The sequence below is a fragment of the Schistocerca americana genome, chromosome 3 (assembly GCF_021461395.2).
Source record: "Schistocerca americana isolate TAMUIC-IGC-003095 chromosome 3, iqSchAmer2.1, whole genome shotgun sequence".
In the NCBI taxonomy this organism is placed as follows: Eukaryota; Metazoa; Arthropoda; class Insecta; order Orthoptera; family Acrididae; genus Schistocerca; species Schistocerca americana.
This window is the reverse complement of record NC_060121.1, coordinates 335286480-335305346: the sequence shown is the minus strand read 5'-3', so window position 1 is coordinate 335305346 and position 18867 is coordinate 335286480. Positions and strand designations below refer to the sequence as shown.

The window sequence follows — 18867 nt, the reverse complement described above, 5'->3', positions numbered from 1 at the left end:
TGATTTTATCCTCATGGTCTCTTCGCGAGATATACGTAGGAGGGAGCAATATACTGCTTGACTCCTCGGTGAAGGTATGTTCTCGAAACTTCAACAAAAGCCCGTACCGAGCTACTGAGCGTCTCTCCTGCAGAGTCTTCCACTAGAGTTTATCTATCATCTCCGTAAAGCTTTCGCGATCACTAAATGATCCTGTAACGAAGCGCGCTGCTCTCCGTTGGATCTTCTCTTTCTCCTCTATCAACCCTATCTGGTACGGATCCCACACTGGCGAGCAGTATTCAAGCAGTGGGCGAACAATTGTACTGTAACCTACTTCCTTTGTTTTCGGATTGCATTTCCTTAGGATTCTTCCAATGAATCTCAGCCTGGCATCTGCTTTACCGACGATCAACCTTATATGATAATTCCATTTTAAATCACTCCTAATGCCTACTCCCAGATAACTTATGGAATTAACTGCTTCCAGTTGCTGACCTGCTCTATTGTAGCTAAATGATAAATGTTCTTTCTTTCTATGTATTCGCAGCGCATTACACTTGTCTACATTGAGATTCAGTTGGGATTCCCTGCACCACGCGTCAATTCGTTTCAGATCCTGCTGCATTTCAGTAGAATTTTCCATTCTTACAACCTCTCGATATACCACAGCATCATCCGCAATAAGCCTCAGTGAACTTCCGATGTTATCCACAAGGTCATTTATGTATATTGTGAATAGCAACGGTCCTACGACACTTCCCTGCGGCAATCTTGAAATCACTCTTACTTCGGAAGACTTCTCTCCATTGAGAATGACATGCTGCGTTCTGTTATCTAGGAACTCTTTAATCCAATCACACAATTGGTCTGATAGTCCATATGCTCTTACTTTGTTCATTAAACGACTGTGGAGAACTGTTTCGAACGCCTTGCGGAAGTCAAGAAACACGGCATCTACCTGGGAACCCGTGTCTATGGCCCTCTGTGTCTCGTGGACGAATAGCGCGAGCTGTGTTTCACACGATCGTCTTTTTCGAAACCCATGCTGATTCCTACAGAGTAGAATACTAGTCTCCAGAAAAGTCATTATACTCGAACATATCACGTGTTCCAAAATTCTACAACTGATCGACGTTAGAGATATAGGTCTATAGTTCTGCACATTTGTTCGACGTCCCTTCTTGAAAACGGGGATGACCTGTGCCCTTTTCCAATCCTTTGGAACGCTACGGTCTTCTAGAGACCTACGGTACACCGCTGCAAGAAGGGGGGCAAGTTCCTTCCCGTACTCTGTGTAATATTTATTATAATTTATTATCATGATGTATTGACGACATAATGACTTGTACGTTGTTACGCTTAAGGATGTTAGGAATCGTCAAGGGTAGTCCAAGATAGCAAATCAGAGACACAATGCAGTGAGCATACAAATGTGGAAATGTTTAAGTTACCGTAGATAAATAATGACACTAGAACTGTATAATTGCAGACATTCTGGGCAGCTGTCTCACGGGAAAGTATAACTTCAGAGAATTAACTGGTAACTCTACCCACCGACTAGACGCTGTTTTAAGACGTCTAGCTAGAGGATGGCCACGAAAGGCACGTCTTAGTAGAGGCAGCAAGCTTGATACTTGCTATCGACAACGGCAACGTCAGAGAGTTTGCACAGGTTAAAGAGCTACTACAGCAGTCCCCAACCGCAGCAGGAGGGAGAGCGGGGCTAAGTGACGTAAAACGCTGTTGTTGCTGGCCGTAAAAGGAGTGGCAGTGACGTTCAGCTGTCAATAGCAAACTTGGAATTTGTTAATGTAAAATCCAGAAGCATCCCTACCTAACCATTAGGAGTAGGGGAGGAGTCTAAATATGTTTGAGCAGAGGCTTCCTGGAGGTGCAGGACGAGTCGCTAGATTGGCAGAAGCTTGTTAAGTTCTGGGGGATTGGTGGATCGACCATAGGAAGGGAGAAATAGTGGTTCGTAACGATTCTTTAAAAACCCGAATTTTTGCATTCGGAGGGAGTTCTCAGTCAGATCCCAGGGGAGAAGGTCCCCATATCGCTCGTGGCTACCCTCAGTAGGCCCCGAAATATATATTTTTCTCACTTGGAGTGCTGTTCTCAAGTTTGTACTTAACGTGCTGCTAGCGTTCACTACTTCTGTTTAACACTTATCCCGAGATTTCAGACATTGAGTTCCGTTGTGCAGCGAATTGTCTCCTTTGTTTTTTTCTAATGTTTAGAATCAGCCTTCAGTGTAGTAGTTAGTCTGATCGCAAATAAATGGTGTTAATCAGACTTCTGAATTCCATGAGTTTCCTGCTGCAAGCATCCTGTAGACTCCTAGAATCCGCGCCTCTCGTAGGTGCTGAACCAACTCATCAAGCAACCTTCTCGGATAATCTATCTTTCCGCATTTGTTCCTCACCGCTCCTATATTGCAGACTGACTTAACCCCCCCCCCCCCCTCCCCCTGACTTTCCGCAGGCCGCGGTGGCCGAGCGGTTCTAGGCACTACAGCCTGGAACCGCGCGATCGCTACGGTCCCAGGTTCGTATCCTGCCTCGGGCATGGATGTGTGTGATGTCCTTAGGTTAGTTAAGTTTAAGTAGTTCTAAGTTCTAGGGGACTGATGACCTCAGAAGTTAAGTTCCATAGTGCTCAGAGCCATTTGAACCATTTGAATCTGACTTTCCTCTCTCCTGTGTCAGGACAAGACATTAATATTATTTCATCGTTAGTATTGTGTGCAAGTTGAAAAATCAACTTTAATGGACATCTCTCAGTATTCCAGATTTGATGTAAGAGATGGACAGAAAACCCTCACCTTGATAGTTAAATGTAAGCACTCTGGACAAAGAATTATTCGCCTCTCGCCTCTCCTGGCAACGACCTCAACTTAGAGAGGAACAAAGTGCTCAAGATTCTTCAGGTATGCCATATTCAGCTGTATCCCCACCTTAATGATCCCCATCATCACCATCGACTTCAATGGAAGTCCTTTTGGCCCGTTCCGCATCGGAATCATTCAGGCCATCCTTTCAAGTGACTTCGCACGTTTCTCTTTCCTTTTGGTATGTACTGTATTGCAACTTTAGTTATTCTATCATTAGACATAAGTTGGGCGTGGCCTTCGCAATTCAGTCGATGTTTTTAAACTATATTTGGAATGGGTTCAACATTTAGTTTTTCTCCGATATCGGCGCTTCTTCCACTGTTTAATAATAAATGTCTCGCTAAAAAGTGGAAGAACATCGTCTCTGATGATTCAAAGCAAAGACAACAGTATTTCCCTGTAAATGCCCCTTTCTATATACTCTGTTTTAATGTACGTTGTATGGTTCCACAGAAATGACCAATTTTAGCTGTACATCATCTCAATTGGGAAATCTAAAATCACACCGACATATTTACTCTCTTATTTTTTAACTATTTGTCCATCTGTCACAACTATGACTCTTACGGGTTCCAATGTCTGAAACGCCATCACTTTTGTTTTCCTGTTGATATCCTCATTCAGTATACAGGGGGGTCCATTAATAGTGACCGGGCCAAAAATCTCACGAAATAAGCATTAAACGAAAAAACTACAAAGAACGAAACTCGTCTAGCTTGAAGTGGAGAATCAGATGGCGCTATGATTGGCCCACTAGATGTCGCTGCCATAGGTCAAACGGATATCAACTGCGTTTTTTTTAAAATAGGAATCCCCATTTTTTATTACGTATTCGTGTAGTACGTAAAGAAATATGAATGTTTTAGTTGGACCACTTTTTTCGCTTTGTGATAGATGGCGCTGTAATAGTCACAAACGTATAAGTACGTGGTATCACGTAACATTCCGCCATTGCGGATGGTATTTGCTTCGTGATACATTACCCGCGTTAAAGTGGACCGTTTGCCAATTGCGGAAAAGGTCGATATCGTGTTGATGTTCGGCTATTGTAATCAAAATGCCCAACAGGCGTGTGCTATGTATGCTGCTCGGTATCCTGGATGACATCTTCCAAGTGTCCGGATCGTTCGCCGGATAGTTACGTTATTTGAGGAAACAAGAAGCGTTCAGCCACATGTGAAACGTCAACACGACCTGCAACAAAAATGGATCAAATGGGTCTGAGCACTACAGGACTTAATATCTATGGCCATCAGTCCTCTAGAACTTAGAACTACTTAAACCTAACTAACCTAAGGACATCACACACATCCATGCCCGAGGGAGGATTCGAACCTGCGACCGTAGAGGTCGGGCGGTTCCAGACTGAAGCGCCTAGAATCGCTCGGCCACTTCGGCAGGCTGACCTGCAACAAATGATGATGCCCAAGTAGGTGTTTTAGGTGCTGTCGCGGCTAATCCGCACATCAGTAGCAGACAAACTGCGCGAGAGTCGGGAATCTCAAAAACGTCGGTGTTGAGAATGCTACATCAACATTGATTGCACCCATATCATATTTCTATGCACCAGGAATTGCATGGCGACAACTTTGAACGTCGTGCACAGTTATGCCACTGGGCACAAGAGAAATTACAGGACGATGACAGATTTTTTGCACGCGTTCTATTTAGCGACGAAGCGTCAGTCACCAACAGCGGTAACGTAAACCGGCATAATATGCACTATTGGGCAACGGAAAATCCACGATGGCTGCGACAAGTGGAACATCAGCGACCTTGGCGGGTTAATGTATGGTGCGACATTATGGGAGATAGGGTAATTGGTCCCCATTTTATCGATGGCAATCTAAATGGTGCAATGTATGCTGATTTCCTACGTAATGCTCTACCGATGTTACTACAAGGTTTCACTGCATGACAGAATGGCAATGTACGTCCAACATGATGGATATCCGGCACATAGCACACGTGCGGTTGAAGCGTTATTGAATAGCATATTTCATGACAGGTGGATTGGTCGTCGAAGCACCATACCATGGCCTGCACGTTCACCGGATCCGACGTCCCCGGATTTCTTTCTGTGGGGAAAGTTGAAGGATATTTGCTATCGTGATCCACCGTCAACGCCTGACAACATGCGTCAGCGCATTGTCAATGCATGTGCGAACATTACGGAAGGCGAACTACTCGCTGTTGAGAGGAATGTCGTTACACGTCTTGCCAAGTGCATTGAGGTTGACGGACATCATATTGAGCATTTATTGCATTGATGTGGCATTTACAGGTAATCACACTGTAACAGAATGCGTTCTCAGAAATGATAAGTTCACAAAGGTACATGTATTACATTGGAACAACCAAATAAAATGTTCAAAACTACCTACGTTCTGTATTTTAATTTAGATAACGTATCTGTTACCAACTGTTCGTCTAAAATTGTGAGCCATATCTTTGTGACTATTACAGCACCATCTATCACAAAGCGAAAAAAGTACTAACTAAAACATTCATATTTCTTTACGTACTACACGAATATGTAATAAAAAATGGGGGTTCCTATTTAAAAAAAACGCAGTTGAAATCCGTTTGATCTATGGCAGCGCCATCTAGCGGGCCAACCATAGCGCCATCTGGTTTCCCACTTCAAGCTAGACAAGTTCCGTCTTTTGTAGTTTTTTCGTTTGACGCTTGTTTCATGAGATGTTTGGCCCGGTCACGATCAATGGACCACCCTGTATAGTGACGATTAGACTCAACTTATGTAGTGCAATCTGAACTACTCTTCAGATTCTCGTATTATACACTGATCTGGCAAATGTGGTGTGTTGGACGTGTTTTTTCCTCACGTAATGCAGCAGCTTGATGTTGCATGTACTCAACAAGTCGCTGGACGTCCCCGGAAGAAATACTCAGCCATGCTGCCTCTTTAGCTGTCCGTAATTGGGAAAGTATTCTCAGTATAGGATGATGTGCACTAACTGACCTCTAGATTATGTTCCATGTTAGTAGATCTGGGTTGCCAAATATTTCGGTAAAATTGTTCAGAATGTTCTTTAAACCAGTGACGAACAATTGTGATGCGGTGACATGTTTGGGAACATGAAGTCCATGGTCTCTAAGTAGTCTAATATAAACATTTCCAGTCAATGAGCGGTTCATTTGGACTATTGGACCCAGTACATTCCATGTAAAAATTGTCCACACCATTACGAAGTCACCACAGCGCCTTTTTGACAACTTGCGTCTATGGCTTCGTGGGCTCTGCGCTACGCTTGAACCCTACATCAGGTGTTACCAACTGAAATCTGGACCCATCTGACCAGACCACGATTTTCCAGTCGTCTAGGGTCCAACCGACTTGATCACGAGCCCAGGAGAAGCGCTGCAGGCGACTTGGTAGTGTTAGCAAACGCACCCGTGTTGATCGTCTGCTGCCATAGCTCATCAACGCCAAATTTCGCTGCACTGTTGTAACGAATACATTCGGCGTACGTCCCAAATTGATTTCTGCTGTTACTTCACGCAGTGTTGCTTGTCTGTTACCACTAAAAACGCTAACCAAATGCCGCTGTTCTCGACCGTTAAGCGAAGTCCGTCGGCCACTTTGTTGTCCGTGGTGACAGGTAACGCCTGAAATTCGATATTCTTGGCACACTCTTGACACTGTGGATCTCGGTATGTCGAATTGCTAACGATTACCGAAATGGAATGTCCAATGCTTCTAGCTCCAAATACAATTCCGCCTTCAGAATTGTTACTTGCCCTCGTGAGACCATAATCACGTCGGAAACATTTTCACATAAATCACCCGAGTACAAATGATAACTCCATCATTGCGCTGTCATTTTATACCTTGTGTTCGCAATACTACCACCATCTGTACATCTACATCTACATATATACTCCGCTAGCCACCAAGCGGTGTGTGACGGAGGGCACAATTCGCGCCAAAGTCATATTTCCCCCCCTTTGTTCCATTCGCGGATCGCGCGAGGGAAAAACGACTGTCTGAACTCCTCAGTACGAGCTCTTATTTCTCGTATCTTCGAATGATAATCATTACGCGATTTGAAAGTTGGTGGTAATAATATATGCTCTTCATCCTCGGAGAAGATTGGATTTCGGAATTTAGAGAGCAGCCCCTTCTGTTTAGCGCGTCGTCTATCTGCAAGTGTGTCCCACTTCAAACCTTCTATGAGATTTGTAACACTTTCGCGATGGCTAAATGTACCAGTCACGAATCCTGCCGCTCTTCTTTCGACCTTCTCAATCTCTTGAATCAAACCCAACTGGTAAGGGTCCCATACAGTCGAACAATACTCTAAGACTGGACGAACTAACGTATTATAAGCTCTTTCCTTTGTTGAAGGACTGCATCGCCTCAGGATTCTACCAATAAACCGCAATCTAGAGTTCGCCTTACTCGTTACTTGAGTAATCTGATCATTCCATTTGAGATCATTTCGAATGGTCACACCCAAATACTTGACTGTTACCGCTTCCAAAGACTGATCATTTATTTTGTACTCATACATTAATGGGTATTTTCGCCTTGTTATACGCAGTAGGTTACACTTACTAATATTGAGAGATACTGCCAGTCATTACACCACGCTTTTTTTTTTTTTCAAATCCTCATTGATTTGTTCACAACTTTCGTGTGATACTACTTTCCTGTAGACTACATCATCATCGGCAAACAGTCTAATGCCGTTGACAATGCCATCAACCAGATCGTTTATATAAATCGTAAAAGCAGAGGATCTATTACGCTGCCCTGGGGCACACCTGAAGTTACTCTTGTTTCTGTTGAAGTTACCCTTTTCAGGACGACATACTGCTCCCTGTCTGTTAGAAAACTTTCTATCCAACCGCATATGTCATTGTGATAGACCGTAAGCGCGCACTTTTTGTAGGAAGCGACAGTGCGGAACTGAGTCGAACGCCTTTCGAAAGGCGAGAATTGTGCCATCAACCTGGCAGCCGGTATCTAGAACCTGTTGTATATCACGCACAAAGAGGGCCAGCTGGTTCTCGCATGACCGCTGTTTCCTAAAACCGTGCTGGTTTCTGTAGATGAGCTTCTCAGAGTCTAGAAAGATCATTATGTCTGAACACAAAATATGTTCCATGGTCTGTATATAAGCATATCGCTATCCGATGACGTTTGTCACCTCAGTGAAAACTGATCATCACCGAACAGTGTAGTCATTAAATTAAAATATCACTTCTTAATGTGTGATTTAACATATTCAACCATTTATGAATAATATCGTCAATATAATCATTGAAAAAGTTGGGAGGCGGTGGGCTTCCTTCTCTGATTCCTCGATTAATATCGGCGGATTCTGTCCGTTTCCTTACAGTATGGATTCCTATTTTATTATTTTTGTATAATGATTGAATTGTTGGAAGCAGATCTCCTGGAACTTCCATTTCCTTCAATGATTTCCGTAGCGTTTTCCGGTTTACCTTGCCTGATGACTTTTCGTAATCGGTAAAAACATTATAAATTCATAATCTAAATTCTCTTCCTCTTTCAGTGAATTGTGCCAAAGTCAAAAGACAATTGGAACAATGATTTAGTCTTCTTAAAACCTTTTTGTGCCTCTATCACAAGTGCTTCCGCTATTGGTACTGACCTCGTGCTTATAATGTTAGCGTACAGTGTTCAACACCAGTTTAGCAGACTTATTCCTCGGTAATTTGCGTATTACAATCTGTCACCTTCCTTGTACATAAGGCGTCTGTGACATGTCCGTTCAACAAGCAAATAAAATTTAAAAGCCTATGCTTCAGTTCGTTAGTTGCATATTTAATCAGCTCAATGTTTATATCACCAGCGCCCAACAACGTTTTGTTTATTGTTTCTCGGATCACATTCTGCAGTTCTTCTATTGATATCAAACCTACAGTCACTGGTACTGATGTTTGTTTTTGGTTTCTCTTCATATCAGTCAACAAATAGTCAAACTATTTTAACCACTCGGAATCACATATAGTTGTAAAGTATCTCTTTCTTGTTTATTGAAGTGCTTTATAGTTTTATGCTGTGCTTTGTCTTACATGAGTATCATGCTCTATTTCACTCACATTTCGATCCCGACTTTCATGCTAAATTTTTCGCATTCCTTTCTTCCCTAAAGCAGATTTACTTTCATAAACTTATTTATAATTCATAGTATCAGGTAATGACAAGGCTTTTAGACACACCTCCATTTGTCTTTTATTAATATGCAAATGTAGTCGTTCAAAACCGATATCCCCCTTCTAGAATATTTCTCTTTCCTCGTTACTAACGCTTCAGCAGCTCCATACTTTGTAGTTTCTTTAGTAGTATCCCGTTCTCCATTTATGTTGTTACTTGATGGTTTCATTTGATATTTCTCATTTAGTCCCTTTTAGATACTAGTTTCTTACTATATTCTTACAAGGGGAACCCTCAGTAGGTTGCTCCCCGACACAGACCAAACTTCGCTTGGTGAAAGAAGGGTAAAACTTAAGGGATACTTATTTTTTCTTATGTGCCAACAGTCAATCGTTTCCGAGCAAATGACAAAGTTTTGACTCTACTTCATCAGTTAGTGCGAACAGCATAAACCAAGTGTCTCAGGAGCGTAGTAGCTGACAGCATAGTTTCGAATTTTTGTGCTCTCTGTTCAAATTCAGTCTTATGATCTTTTTTTATCACAGAAGTGTGTGACTTCAATGGCATCAATATTTTTTGTGACAACGAGAAATACATTGGAATTATTTACAAAAGAAACCAAATTGGCCAAGGTCCAAAATAACGGACCAGTTCCAAAACATCAAATCAGTTCCAGAAGTGTACGACCAATATGGCAAGGCTGTTAAGAAGAGTTCCAGTAACTATTCCCCAGCTATGCATCACAAAGTACGTAGAGGGCCTCAATTCATAAGTGATCTTGCATCTATAAGTTTACTACAATCTACTAAAACAGAGTCCTCTGGGTGAGAAAACCATTGAAGCAACACATGAACTAACTTCCTTAACAGAATCGTGAAAGTGACAGGGGGGGGGGGGGGGGGGGAGGGAGAGAGAGGCCTGGAGACTATTAAAGAAACAGAGCAAATATTTAATTATGAATGAGGCCCACTCAGATGTAACAGACAGTCATATTGCACGTCAAATTCTCATGGATAGCAAAATGAAACGAGAGGCTAAGCACAGGCAACCCATGTCGAAGACATCTGCACATAAAAATCTAGAAAGATCTGAATACATGCAAACTTTTAACATGACAAATTAAATAAAGGTGCTGCTGTGGATGATACGTGGGTGGAACAAATAAAAAATATGGAATTAATGGTTGCTGCAGCTTTTAATAGCTATCTAAGGTCACCTAAGATCCCAAAATTATGAATGAATGCTCACGTAATAGCTGTTTGTGAGCCCAGAAAGGGCAATAGAGAATGGAGGAACTGTAGCACAATATCTCTCCTGTGCCACCTCAAAAAGATGGTACTCAACAAATTCATTCAGGCTTTTGGCCAACAACTCACTCCACAGCAGGTAGACTTTAGACCAGGCAAAAGTGTTCAACACATTCGGGATGGATCTGAAAACCGACGGTTCACAGAAGTAGCTTTCATTGAAATCAACGATTGACCGACTGTATACTGTTAGAATACGTTTGAGGACACGAAGAACTTCAGACTTACTAGATTGATGTCTACCATGCTATATAGTCGCAGGGTTTTTGTTGACTTTCAACAAAGTAAATTTAGATTACAGAAAAATGGATTGCCACTACTATTCAATATCTACAGTAATGACCAATCACTACACACGAACACAAGAAGTTTTATCATTGCAGAAACGTTGCACTAGCCTGCTGAAGAAGTAGAAGTCACCTTTGAAATTGTTCTGAAGGAACTTGGCATATACTACGTGGCTCAGCATCTAAAACCGAATCCATCAGAATCCCAACAGTTCGCTTTTCATCGCATGAAATGGGAGGTTTCATGGAAAATGCATGTCTCTTGGAACGCAACCTTCTTTGAAGATTATTTCACCCCAATCTTACTAGGGGTAACACCGGATAGCAATTTCACTTTTAGAACGCGCTGCTCCAATATCAGTCACAAAGACTGTGGTAGAAATAACATCCTGAGGAATTTAAGACGTATAAATTGGAGTGCACAACCCACATGTTCTTAGAACCAAAACACTGACTGTGTGTTACTCTGCTGGAGAATACGCATCCCCTGTGTTGTACAGTCAAACTATGCTAAAAGTGTGGACCTTGCGTTCGACGAAGCTTTGCAGGTTAACCACCGGATGCCTAAAACCCAACCCTGTTGAAAAGACGTACTGTATTGCTGGTATTGCACCTCCCAAGTATTCGTCGAGATGTCGTTGCTGATCAAGAACAACTGAATGTTGAGACTATTGAAGCTCATGCACTCTTTAGCTATCAACAGTCTCAGCCTAGGCTGAAAAGAAGGACAAGCTACTTCCAGAGACCGAAGTCTTTGGAAGTACCTCCAAATAAGGCAAGATTTCAACTGTGGAAATCTAAGAAACTGGGCTGGACAGAGCCTCGTGAACATCTTTCAGCTGGCTGCAATGAAGTCTGGATTGTTTTGGTTGTCCGTAAACCGAGTAATAATCAGAGTCAGCAGGGCTGAGTCGTCGCTTACGTAACAGGGCTTCACATCAGAGGACCGAAATTGCGAGTATGGTCAAGATAAAACAGTCATCCATTTGACCTCTCTCCCCATTTTCCCTCTCGTAACAAGAACAATTGTTTGCCAGTGACAGTGCCCTACTTGTGGCTCAGTTTTGGAGAAATATAATGTGAATGGAGATTTGGTCAAGTCCTTCACCTCGTTAATTTATTTTTTGCAATCTATGTACATGCAAATATAACTATAATTGTTATGTGATCATGTATACATTTAACTGTATGTCTTTGGCACTCCTCTGACAAAAGTAAATGAAAAATAAATCTGTTTCTCACTCACTTGTGTCGTCAGTATCTCTCCTCCAGCATAAGAAAGATACCATCATTCCATAACTGAACTATCGGATCGGGGATGTGCTCCGTGCTCCGTGCCGCCGTTGGATAAGCAGCTGCAGCAGCAACTCGTATACTCCTAGCTCACTCCTCTGTTACATAGTTTAATTCTTAATTTCTTTGCGTGTTTTTGGTACTTGCATTGTTTAATTCATAAATTTCGGGCGTATTATAGTATTTGAGAGTTGTAGCATCGCGTTTTAGTACCTGAATAGTGTAAAATCGCGTAGTCTCCTTCCGCCGCCGAGCAGTGTGTCAGCAATGCGCAAGTAGCAGCATTACTGAATTTACTAGGCAATCTTGTATTTTAATAACCGTTTAAATTTTGTGTCGATTTGTTTGCGCTCTCTGTAGATTAGTTCAGACGTTCTTTGCACAACAGTTTTTAGCATGGATAGGGACTGCAACTGCTGTGTTCGGATGCAGGCTGAGTTGGCATCCCTTCGCTCCCAGCTTCAGGCAGTGTTGGCTTCGGTCACACAGCTTGAGGCTGTTGCCAATGGGCATCACTGTGGGGGTCCGGATGGGGGTTTGTCGGGGACGGCCAGCTCGTCCCACGCATCCCCTGATCGGACTACGACTGTGGTTGCCTGGGATACTGCCCGCATTGAGGCTGATCCCTCACCTGTAGTAGAGTGGGAGGTCGTCTCAAGGTGTGGCAGGGACCGAAAGACATTCCGGAGGGCTGAACGGAAGGCCTCTCCAGTTTGTCTGACGAACCGGTTTCAGGCTCTGTCTCAGGCTGATACTGATCTTCGGCCTGACATGGCTGCTTGTCCTGTTCCAGAGGTTGCCCCTCAGTCTGCAAGATCCGGGCGGTCGCAGAGGGTGGGCTTACTGGTAGTTGGGAGCTCCAACGTCAGGCGCGTAATGGGGCCCCTTAGGGATATGGCAGCAAGAGAGGGGAAGAAAACCGATGTGCACTCCGTGTGCATACCGGGGGGAGTCATTCCAGATGTGGAAAGGGTCCTTCCGGATGCCATGAAGGGTACAGGGTGCACCCATCTTCAGGTGGTCGCTCATGTCGGCACCAATGATGTGTGTCGCTATGGATCCGAGGAAATCCTCTCTGGCTTCCGGCGGCTATCTGATTTGGTGAAGACTGCCAGTCTCGCTAGCGGGATGAAAGCAGAGCTCACCATCTGCAGCATTGTCGACAGGACTGACTGCGGACCTTTGGTACAGAGCCGAGTGGAGGGTCTGAATCAGAGGCTGAGACGGTTCTGCGACCGTGTGGGTTGCAGATTCCTCGACTTGCGCCATAGGGTTGTGGGGTCTCGGGTTCCGCTGGATAGGTCAGGAGTCCACTACACGCAACAAGCGGCTACACGGGTAGCAGGGGTTGTGTGGCGTGGGCTGGGCGGTTTTTTTAGGTTAGATGGCCTTGGGCAAGTACAGAAAGGGCAACAGCCTCAACGGGTGCAGGGCAAAGTCAGGACATGCGGGGACCAAGCAGCAATCGGTATTGTAATTGTAAACTGTCGAAGCTGCGTTGGTAAAGTACCGGAACTTCAAGCGCTGATAGAAAGCACCGAAGCCGAAATCGTTATAGGTACAGAAAGCTGGTTGAAGCCAGAGATAAATTCTGCCGAAATTTTTACAAAGGTACAGACGGTGTTTAGAAAGGATAGATTGCATGCAACCGGCGGTGGAGTGTTCGTCGCTGTTAGTAGTAGTTTATCCTGTAGTGAAATAGAAGTGGATAGTTCCTGTGAATTATTATGGGTGGAGGTTACACTCAACAACCGAGCTAGGTTAATAATTGGCTCCTTTTACCGAACTCCCGACTCAGCAGCATTAGTGGCAGAACAACTGAGAGAAAATTTGGAATACATTTCACATAAATTTTCTCAGCATGTTATAGTCTTAGGTGGAGATTTCAATTTACCAGATATAGACTGGGACACTCAGATGTTTAGGACGGGTGGTAGGGACAGAGCATCGAGTGACATTATACTGAGTGCACTATCCGAAAATTACCTCGAGCAATTAAACAGAGAACCGACTCGTGGAGATAACATCTTGGACCTACTGATAACAAACAGACCCGAACTTTTCGACTCTGTATGTACAGAACAGGGAATCAGTGATCATAAGGCCGTTGCAGCATTCCTGAATATGGAAGTTAGTAGGAATATAAAAAAAGGGAGGAAGGTTTATCTGTTTAGCAAGAGTAATAGAAGGCAGATTTCAGACTACCTAACAGATCAAAACGAAAATTTCTGTTCCGACACTGACAATGTTGAGTGTTTATGGAAAAAGTTCAAGGCAATCGTAAAATGCGTTTTAGACAGGTACGTGCCGAGTAAAACTGTGAGGGACGGGAAAAACCCACCGTGGTACAACAACAAAGTTAGGAAACTACTGCGAAAGCAAAGAGAGCTTCACTCTAAGTTTAAACGCAGCCAAAACCTCTCAGACTAACAGAAGCTAAACGATGTCAAAGTCAGCGTAAGGAGGGCTATGCGTGAAGCGTTCAGTGAATTCGAAAGTAAAATTCTATGTACCGACTTGACAGAAAATTCTAGGAAGTTCTGGTCTTACGTTAAATCAGTAAGTGGCTCGAAACAGCATATCCAGACACTCCGGGATGATGATGGCATTGGAACAGAGGATGACACGCGTAAAGCTGAAAGACTAAACACCTTTTTCCAAAGCTGTTTCACAGAGGAAGACCGCACTGCAGTTCCTTCTCTAAATCCTCGCACGAACGAAAAAATGGCTGACATCGAAATAAGTGTCCAAGGAATAGAAAAGCAACTGGAATCACTCAACAGAGGAAAGTCCACTGGACCTGACGGGATACCAATTCGATTCTACACAGAGTACGCGAAAGAACTTGCCCCCCTTCTAACAGCCGTGTACCGCAAGTCTCTAGAGGAACGGAAGGTTCCAAATGATTGGAAAAGAGCACAGGTAGTCCCAGTCTTCAAGAAGGGTTGTCGAGCAGATGCGCAAAACTATAGACCTATATCTCTGACGTCGATCTGTTGTAGAATTTTAGAACATGTTTTCTGCTCGAGTATCATGTCGTTTTTGGAAACCCAGAATCTACTATGTAGGAATCAACATGGATTCCGGAAACAGCGATCGTGTGAGACCCAACTCGCTTTATTTGTTCATGAGACCCAGAAAATATTAGATACAGGCTCCCAGGTAGATGGTATTTTTCTTGACTTCCGGAAGGCGTTCGATACAGTTCCGCACTGTCGCCTGATAAACAAAGTAAGAGTCTACGGAATATCAGACCAGCTGTGTGGCTGGATTGAAGAGTTTTTAGCAAACAGAACACAGCATGTTGTTATCAATGGAGAGACGTCTATAGACGTTAAAGTAACCTCTGGCGTGCCACAGGGGAGTGTTATGGGACCATTGCTTTTCACAATATATATATAGATGACCTAGTAGATAGTGTCGGAAGTCCCATACGGCTTTTCGCGGATGATGCTGTAGTATACAGAGAAGTTGCAGCATTAGAAAATTGTAGCGAAATGCAGGAAGATCTGCAGCGGATAGGCACTTGGTGCAGGGAGTGGCAACTGACCCTTAACGTAGACAAATGTAATGTATTGCGAATGCATAGAAAGAAGGATCCTTTATTGTATGATTATATGATAGCGGAACAAACACTGGTAGCAGCTACTTCTGTAAAATATCTGGGAGTATGCGTGCGGAACGATTTGAAGTGGAATGATCATATAAAATTAATTGTTGGTAAGGCGGGTACCAGGTTGAGATTCATTGGGAGAGTCCTTACAAAATGTAGTCCATCAACAAAGGAGGTGGCTTACAAAACACTCGTTCAACCTATACTTGAGTATTGCTCATCAGTGTGGGATCCGTACCAGATCGGGTTGACGGAGGAGATAGAGAAGATCCAAAGAAGAACGGCGCGTTTCGTCACAGGGTTATTTGGTAACCGTGATAGCGTTACGGAGATGTTTAACCAACTCAAGTGGCAGACTCTGCAAGAGAGGCGCTCTGCATCGCGGTGTAGCTTGCTCGCCAGGTTTCGAGAGGATGTGTTTCTGGATGAGGTATCGAATATATTGCTTCCCCCTACTTATACCTCCAGAGGAGATCACGAATGTAAAATTAGAGAGATTAGAGCGCGCACGGAGGCTTTCAGACAGTCGTTCTTCCCGCGAACCATACGCGACTGGAACAGGAAAGGGAGGTAATGACAGTGGCACGTAAAGTGCCCTCCGCCACACACCGTTGGGTGGCTTGCGGAGTATAAATGTAGATGTAGATGTAGATGTCCACCATCTTGGCTGTGACTTTGCACAACACTAATCCTTTCTCCATCTCCTTCTCCATTTCAGCCATACTGCTCTGTAAACTACGTCTTATCCAATTATCATCAACTTATCCCGCCTGTCGGAATGTGGCAGCTGTCTTCCTTCGTTCCAAGAGCGAACTAGTATTTCCGCCTTTATCTCAACACTACCCATGCTTTCCTCATCCCTCTCTATTCCTGTTTTTTTTTCCTTGCATTTCATCTACTAATCTTACCCTACCATTTCTCGCTCTTTCTCTGAACAGCTACAATTATTACTAACATTATATACACATTTTCTAATGTTGAATCATTAATGTCTGGTTAGATGTAAGAGAGGGTATAAGCGCTCCAATCTGACCAGGTGAAATAAATACATAAGTAAATAAAACGTGCCAAATAACCTTAAGATTTATAGCCCACGTTTACATGGTCTGTTCTTATAAGGGGCATTCAAATGAAACCCGGTCACTAGTGTAAAGTAACGGTAATGATTTTATTAACTCAAAAATGTAGTTATACACAGTACACATACTCAAAAATACTCGCCAAAACTGATGGCACATTTATGCCATTGCGACGTTAGCTGGTCGATTACATCCTTAAAGAAGCTAGTAGGGGGGGGGGGGGGGGGTTGCGTTGTTTGGGAAGGAGACCAGACAGCGAGGTCATCGGTCTCATCGGATTAGGGAAGGACTGGGAAGGAAGTCGGCCGTGCCCTTTCAAAGGAACCATCCCGGCATTTGCCTGGAGCGATTTAGGGAAATCACGGAAAACCTAAATCAGGATGGCCGGACGCGGGATTGAACCGTCGTCCTCCCGAATGCGAGTCCAGTGTTTAACCACTACGCCACCTCGCTCGGTGAAGCTAGTAGGCTGCTGTCGGATCCAGGCCTGGACCCAGTCACACACTTCGTCGTCCGTTGAGAATCGATGTCCGCGAATAGCTTATTTTAGAGGTCCAAACACATGAAAGTCACATGGTTAAAGTTCGTGACTGTACGGTGGATGTTCCAGCGTTTCCCACCGTAACTGATTTGAAGGTGGTGAAGTCGCATGTTTCCACGGTTCGCTCTGACGCTTGCTTTCTGGTTCAAAATGGTGACACCATGTTTTGTCACCTGTGATAATATGCGACAGAAAGCCGTATTCCTCCTCATGATAACGTTGCAGATGACTGAAAGACAGCCTCATTCGAGTATTGCGCTGTTCGGCAATCAGTTGGTGGAGAACCCATTACGCACAGATTTTTCGAAGGTTCAGGTGCTGATGCAGTATCGTGTGGGCGGTGCCCGCGCCAATACTCATTAACAGATGGATTTAGTCCACGGTGATTCTGTGGTTGTCCAAGACTAAAGCCTTCACTTCCACAATCATTTCCCGTGTGATGACGCGATGAGCCAGTCCATGACGAGCATCGTCTTCCAGTAACTCGCGCCCCTCAAGGAATCGTTTGCACCATTCCACAACACTTGAACGACTTAGACCGTACTCATCATACACAGCTTTCATCCGTCGATACACTTCACGGCCTCCAACTCCCTCCGCCGCCAAAAATCGAGTCACTCCTCATTGTTCCTGCTTACTCGCCTGCTTGTTCGGTAGTGACGATAACTTCGGCGTGAAACCACACTGGCGCTATGCAACATCAAACGGTGCGCATGCGTCAGTCTGTCCACCGATAGATGGACCACCATACCCGCAGTTACGTGGTGCCATCTTAAGTGTAAGGACCGAGCGAGGTGGCGCAGTGGTTAGCACACTGGACTCGCATTCGGGAGGACGACGGTTCAATCCCGTCTCCAGCCATCCTGATTTGGGTTTTCCGTGATTTCCCTAAATCGCTTCCGGCAAATGCCGGGATGGTTCCTTTGAAAGGGCACGGCCGATTTCCTTCCCCATTCTTCCCTCACCCGAGCTTGCGCTCCGTCTCTAATGACCTCGTTGTCGACGGGACGTTAAACACTAATCTCCTCCTCCTCTTAAGTGTAAGGCAAAGGTACACGCACTGTCGGTTTCATCTTAACGAACCTCATACTTTCTTTCGATTCATTGAACATGTTACGCGGGGTTGGCAGATCCACGTGCCCTCAGTAACAAGTGTGTGTCAGCGGGTCTCGATAAATTTTCGACGCGCTGCTCAGGGCACCAGGGGACCTCAAAGCTCTAGAACTTTCGGAAGAAACAGACAACACTTCCCCGCATTTTCTCGGTTATGAGAATGACAGTTGGCGAAAGTCTTAAAAGACGATATGCCGGAGTTTCGCGTAGACGTTTTGTGTACATGCGGCCAGAGCTTGTTCAAATGGTGCAAATGGCTCTGAGCACTATGGGACTTAACATCGGAGGTCATCAGTCCCCTAGAACTTAGAACTACTTAATCCTAAGTAACCGAAGGACATCACACATATCCATGCCCGAGGCAGGATTCGAATCTTCGACCGTAGCGGTCGCGCGGTTCCAGCTGAAGCGCCTAGAACCGCTCGGCCACTCCGGCCGGCCCAGGGCATGTTCAAGAAAGTTTTTGCAAACAAGTGATTTATTATTTGGTGCCCCGCCTCCCACCCGTTACACCCTTATGTTCGTAGACTTTCACCCATGTTAGTTTTCCGTACTAATTGTGAAATGCTCTGGGGCCCGTGGGCTCCACTGGCGCCTGGTAGTACTATTGT

General features: G+C 44.3%; 1 protein-coding gene across 1 annotated transcript in view; it reads right to left on the bottom strand.

Annotated features, from left to right (window-relative positions):
- LOC124606069 overlaps nucleotides 1-18867 on the bottom strand; it is a 114525-nt gene that overhangs the window by 61753 nt on the left and 33905 nt on the right. The gene's annotated exons all lie outside the window — the stretch shown is intronic.